This window comes from Hordeum vulgare, chromosome 1H (assembly GCF_904849725.1).
Source record: "Hordeum vulgare subsp. vulgare chromosome 1H, MorexV3_pseudomolecules_assembly, whole genome shotgun sequence".
NCBI classification, from domain to species: domain Eukaryota; kingdom Viridiplantae; phylum Streptophyta; class Magnoliopsida; order Poales; family Poaceae; genus Hordeum; species Hordeum vulgare.
In genome coordinates, this window is record NC_058518.1 from 48,208,673 (window position 1) to 48,214,672 (window position 6,000).

The window sequence follows — 6,000 nt, forward strand, 5'->3', positions numbered from 1 at the left end:
TGGTACAAGAAATCATCTTCAAGCATTCCATCAATATTTTCCAAGCTTCCCGTGAAGTGAAGGTAATCTGCAAAATGACAAATAAGAAAGTTAGAAGAATAATACAACATGAAGTAGTGTATATATAGGTTATTTCGGAGAGAAATTAGCTAAGTATAGACCATTTAGGAGCTAACTAAGCTAATTATGTCATTTAGGTGGAACCCTAGCTAACTATAGGTCGTTTCGGAGCTAACTTGGGTAAAATAGGTCATTCCGGAGCAAACTATGCTTATTACTCCATTTTTGATCTAGCTAGGCTAATTATAGGCCATTTAATACCTAAGTTAGGGGGAATAGGTCATGTTGCAGCTACGTAAGCCTTATTATGTCATTTAGGAGAGAACTTAGCTAACTATAGGTCATGTTTTATTAAATAGACCATTTAGGAGCTAACTAAGCTAATTATGTCATTTCGTAGGATAATTAGCCAAGTATAGGTCATTTTTTATTAAATAGGTCATTTTGAAGCTAACTAAGCTAATTATGTCATTTAGATGGATAATTAGCCAATTTAGGCTTCTTGGATGAGTCTAAGCTACGTAGAAGAAGAGAAAGAGAAGAAGAAGTAAAAGAAGGAGGAGGAGGAGGAGGAGGAGAAGGAGAAGGAAGAGGAGAAGAAGAAGAAAAGAAGAAGGAGAAGGAGAAGGAGGAAGAAGGAGGAAGAAGAAGGAGAAGGAGGAGCTCCTTCTCCTTCTTCTCCTCCTTCTTCTCCTTCTTCTTATCCTCCTCCCTCTCCTTCTTCTTCTCCTCTTCTTCTTCTTCCTTCGTTTCATTTTTCCTCTTTCTTATCCTCTTGTCCCCTTCTTCGGGCTAACTTGGCTAAGAATGCCTTTTTGGAGCTAATTATGTCATTTCGAGGATAATTAGCTAAGTATAGGTCATTTTTTATTAAATAGGTCATTTTGGAGCTAACTAAGCTAATTATGTCATCTAGCTATCTTTTATTAAAACACTAGAAATAACATAACTAAGTTAGGGTCAAGCACGGTGTCTCTGGCTTGTTTCACCTGGAGAAGGCTCGACTGTAGAAGGGTCGTGCGATGCGTTTCGGGACATATTCTGCACCAAACATCGTTTTTAATGTGTAGTTAGCATGAGGACACTCTTAAGATCACTGCACTGAAATGAAACTCACCGTCCCCGCCACGTTAATGACTGGCATCGGCGGAGGGACTTGGCCGTTCTTCTCGCACATAGACTGTACATTTGGTTTCGACAAGTCAAACTTTTTATTTATTGATGAAACGGACATTCAAATGCTAGATTTGAAATAACATGAAGAAGAAACTTACCACGAAGAGCTCGTATATGGCCCTGGTAGACGCTTCATTCCGTGCCCTCTCAGCCTCCACCAATGCAGTCGTCCTCTCCTCCAGCTCCCTAATTTCCTTATCCTTCTCCGCCATAGCCGCCTGCATTGCCTCTCTCTCTTTCTGAATAGCAGCCTACAACACAACTCATTGTTAGCAATGTAATCATATTGGTTCCAACGCACAACATAATGCGGAAAGATAGTTGAGTCTATTAAACTAACCTCGATGGCGAGCTCGACTGGCCGTGGACGACGTGTTATCTCCGGACAAGAGCTCGTTTGGCGTGCCTTTATCTGCCGGAGAGAGCTAGGACAACGTATAAGGCCGTCTCCAATGGCGATCGAGCCATGGGGCCTCCCGTTGCCAGCTATCATCACCAGCTCTGGATCAATAGGCCCCTCGCTCGGGTTAAAGTCCTCCCCTTTCCTCGCCTTCCCGTGATCTCTGTACTTCACGAGCTTGTCATGGGAGGAGATGTTGGTGAAGTTTTCTGGATGCTCGAGGTCAGACTCAGAGAATGCCTTGACCTTCTTGTACGAGGCAGTATGGGCCATCGCATACAGGTCGTACATCTGTGGCGCCTCCGTCTTATTGTGACGCGCCTAAAAGAGAGAGAGAGAGGAAAATTGTATTGGTAAAGGGCTCAAGATAGCATTAAGAATGAACTGCATGAGGCATGAAGCAAACCACATACCCAGTTCTTGCCAAATTGGATTAAGTTGACGCGCCCTTGATGGTGTGGCACGCCAACCATTTTGCCACGCCTCTCCTTGGTGTTGTTGTGGCTGGCCTCCCACGTTTCAGAGCACCACTGATCCACCAAGGCCTCCCAACAATCCATCTTATCCACACACCATCTTGGGGGTACCTAAGTTAATAAAGAGAAATTTGAGCGCGTAAGAACCAAATCAAGGAAACTAACTACAAAGCCTTAATAATATGTAATTACCTTCATGTAATGCTCCTTCTCCATCTTAGCATCACGACACTTCGCGTGGGAGGAGAAGTCATTTGTGCTCACCAACAAACGCAAGGGCGGAGCTCGTCCAATGCACGTGGAGGTCGTCGAACAACTACACATTGAAATTCACACGATCAACACAAATACGATGTTTTTATAATTAACATAATCGGAAAGTATGTGACCTAACTCATAATTTACAAAAGAGGACAAAGAGGTGTCGGGGGCCCGGGGTTGGGGGTTAGTGGCGTCGGGGGTCGGGGGTAGGGGGTAGGGGGTCGAGGGTCAGTGGCGTCGGGGGTCGGGGGTCGGGAGTCGGGGGTTGGAGGTCGGGGGTCGGGGGTCAGTGGTGTTGGGCGTCGGGAGTTGGGGGTCGGGGGTCAGTGATGTCGGGCGTCGGGGGTCGGGGGTCGGGAGTCGGGTGTCAGTGGCGTCGGGGGTCGGGGGTCGAGGGTCGGGGGTTGGTGGCGTCGGGCGTCGAGGGTTCATGGCGTCGAGCGTCGGGGGTCGAGAGTCGGGTGTCGGGGGTCAGTGGTGTCGGGTGTCGAGGGTCGGGAGTCGGGTGTCAGTGGCGTCGGAGGTAGGGGGTCGAGGGTCGGGGGTTGGTGGAGTCGGGCGCCGGTGGTCGGGGGCCGCGGGTCGGGGGTCAGGGTCCTCTTCTTTCTTCTTCTCCTCTCTCCTCTTTTTCTTCTTCTTATTCTTGATCATCTTATTATTATTATTATTCGTCTTTTTTCTCCTCCTCCTCCTCCTCCTCCTCTTCTTCTTCTTCTTCTTTCTTTTATCTTTCTCCTCCTCTCCTCTTTCTTCTTCTTCTTCTTCTTTTTTCTTCTAGTTTATTATTCTCTTATTTTCTTCTGAGTTTTTTTCTATCTATTTTTTATTTTCTATCTACTTTTTCTACCTAATAAACTAAGGAAAATGCTTGCCATCCTCCGGCGGATCTTAGCGAACGCGTCTGTCACCCTTTTTGCCTGACACGCGTTGAAATAAGGTCACCCACACCAGGTTTTGTCGAACATATTTATGCAACAGAAGCTATGCTTCGGAAACATATGCGATGTTGCGATGGTCCACGACATATTTATATTTTCCAACAAAACATCTTTTGGATATTATTTCTGCAACAAGATATGAGTTGGAAAAAAATGCCACAAAATCTCAGTTGCAAATTTTTGCTACAAACATCTGTTGCAAACATTGATGGGGTCATAGTCCTAGGGTAGGGTCATAGGCCTGCCCTACACGTCCTACCCAAGGGCTACCCCACACAAGGGACAGGACCTTAAGTATGCCCCGACTGAATTAAGGTGCCCCCATCATCCAGTCGGTAGCAGGCCCGGAATCATCCAGTCGGAGACTAACATTCGGAGAACACCGGGCCTACCGACTGGATACACTCGGTGCGCCGTAACCTCTCTGGAGGGAAACTGTTGTACGTTTCCGGGTGCATTTACTAGCATTTAGAGCATACGTTACCTGTAACGTATGCATTCAATCGCCACTACTCCACCCTTGAATCAGAACGTTGTGGAGGGCAGCGCACTCTATATAAGCCGCCCTCCCCCACTGGTAAAAGGGTTAGCAAATCTTTGTACTCCATATCACACTCGGTAACAAGCTCCGAGAGCACTGAGACGTAGGGTTGTTACCTCCACCGCAGAGGGGCCCGAACTCATACAACCTCGCCGTAGCTAGGACTCTGCCCATCTCATTCGTACCCTACACATCTACTGTCAGGCTTATACCCACGACAGTTGGCGCCCACCGTGGGGCAGGCGTCTAAGCGACTTCCGGCGAGTTTGCGACTACTTCCTTTTGTCATGTCGTCCGGTGGAGGTTCGAGCATGGGTCACCAGATCCTTTTCGGCGCTCTCTCCTTCGTCATCGACGATTCGGCATGGCTTCGGGAGGCACCTCTCGACATCGAGGCGCTTCCCCGTCGCGGGGCCACACACTTCCGTGTCGGCGCTCGCGGCGTTCTTCTTCTCCAACAATCGGCTCCATTGCCGGCTTGCACCTTCGTCACGCGCCGCAGCAAACGATCTCGCAGTCCGCGTCTACAACGTTGGGTGCAACATGCCCGAGCGCGTCAGTTCGCGTCCTCTCAAGTGGCGGTTCTGGAGTCTGTTGTGGTTGCCCCGCGTCCCCAGTGCTCGGGCTCGGTTCCGACTGAGCTCCCTTCCGAGTACATGGGCCTCGGGCCTGCAGCAGAAGTTCACATGGCCAACACCCATGAAGATCCCCATCAGGCTGGCCGGAACAAGCGCGAAGCCGGTGAAGCATCCGGTGCACGCCGTCTGCCTCGCCGTTCTGCCAGTCGGCACACCCGGCAGAGCAACGTAGAGTTGTTCCGCACACCTCTCCTCAACTTGGCTGCGGCAGCCAAGATTGCCGATTCCCTCCAGCCGACTGATTCAGAGGCAGGAAGAGGAATCAAGCAGATCCATGCTCTGTTGCACACGGCGCAGCAGCAGAATTCGGCAGTCTCCCAGTCGCACAATCGGATCCACAATAGTTCCGCCCATGCAAACACACATCGGTCGGTTCACAGCCCCGGCTCCTATCAGCACCACAGGGGAGGCAGTCATTCCGTGGTCCGTGAAGATCGCCGCCGTTCGCGCACCCCTCCGCGGGGTGGGCCCTATGGGTCCCGACACCATGATGATCGGCGTTCAGTCGGCGACACTTACGACCCGAGACCCGACGCAAGAGGGCGAATCGCCCAGCAAAGAGTCGACAGGGGTCGAGCCCACCGCGATGGCCACGATCTGGATCGTCCAAGTGGCGGCAGGACCATCGTGTCCGGCCCCGAGTGTTTTAGTCGAGCCATCCGCTCGGCTGACATCCCGCCCAACTTCCGATTGGCAGCGGGAATCGGTAAATTTACGGGGGAATCCAAGCCTGAAACATGGCAAGACGATTACCGAGTGGCAGTCCAGATCGGAGGAGGGGACGACTATGTCGCTATGAAGCACCTCCCTCTGATGCTCGACGGCTCGGCGCGAGCCTGGCTGAACCAGTTAGCCCCCTCAAGCATTTACAGTTGGGCAGATCTTGCCCGAGTGTTCATCAGGACCTTCGAAGGGACGTGCAAACGCCCTGCAGGCCTTGTGGAACTTCAGCATTGTGTCCAGAAGCCGAATAACCCCTTGCGCGACTTCATCCAGCGATGGACGACTCTTTATCACACGGTGGAGAGCGTCACCGAGCATCAAGCAGTCTGCGCATTCAAGGCAGGCGTACGGTACAGAGAGTTGTACCTAAAGTTCCGCCGGACAGGCGACATATCCATGAGCAAGATGATGGAGATAGCTGCTCGTTATGCAAATGGCGAGGAAGAAGACCGCATCTGGAGTGGCAAACACAAGACAGTCGGCGATACCGACGGAGGTAACACTCGGAAGCAGAAACAGAAGGTTCCACCCACACCGCAAGCAGAAGCTGCAGCTGTAACCAGCACCAAGTTCAAGGGCAAAGGGAAAGCGCAGTTTACCCCCAAGAAGAAGCCGTTCAATAATCCCATCCTGGATCAGCCTTGTCCAATACACACGAAGATGGACGAAGAAGGCAATCCCATATACGCCAAGCATACCACTCGGCAGTATCGTCTCCTGATCCAGGGGTTCAGCGAAGGACAACCGAGTGAGAAGAATCCTGAACAAGATGAGGAGGATAAGGAGG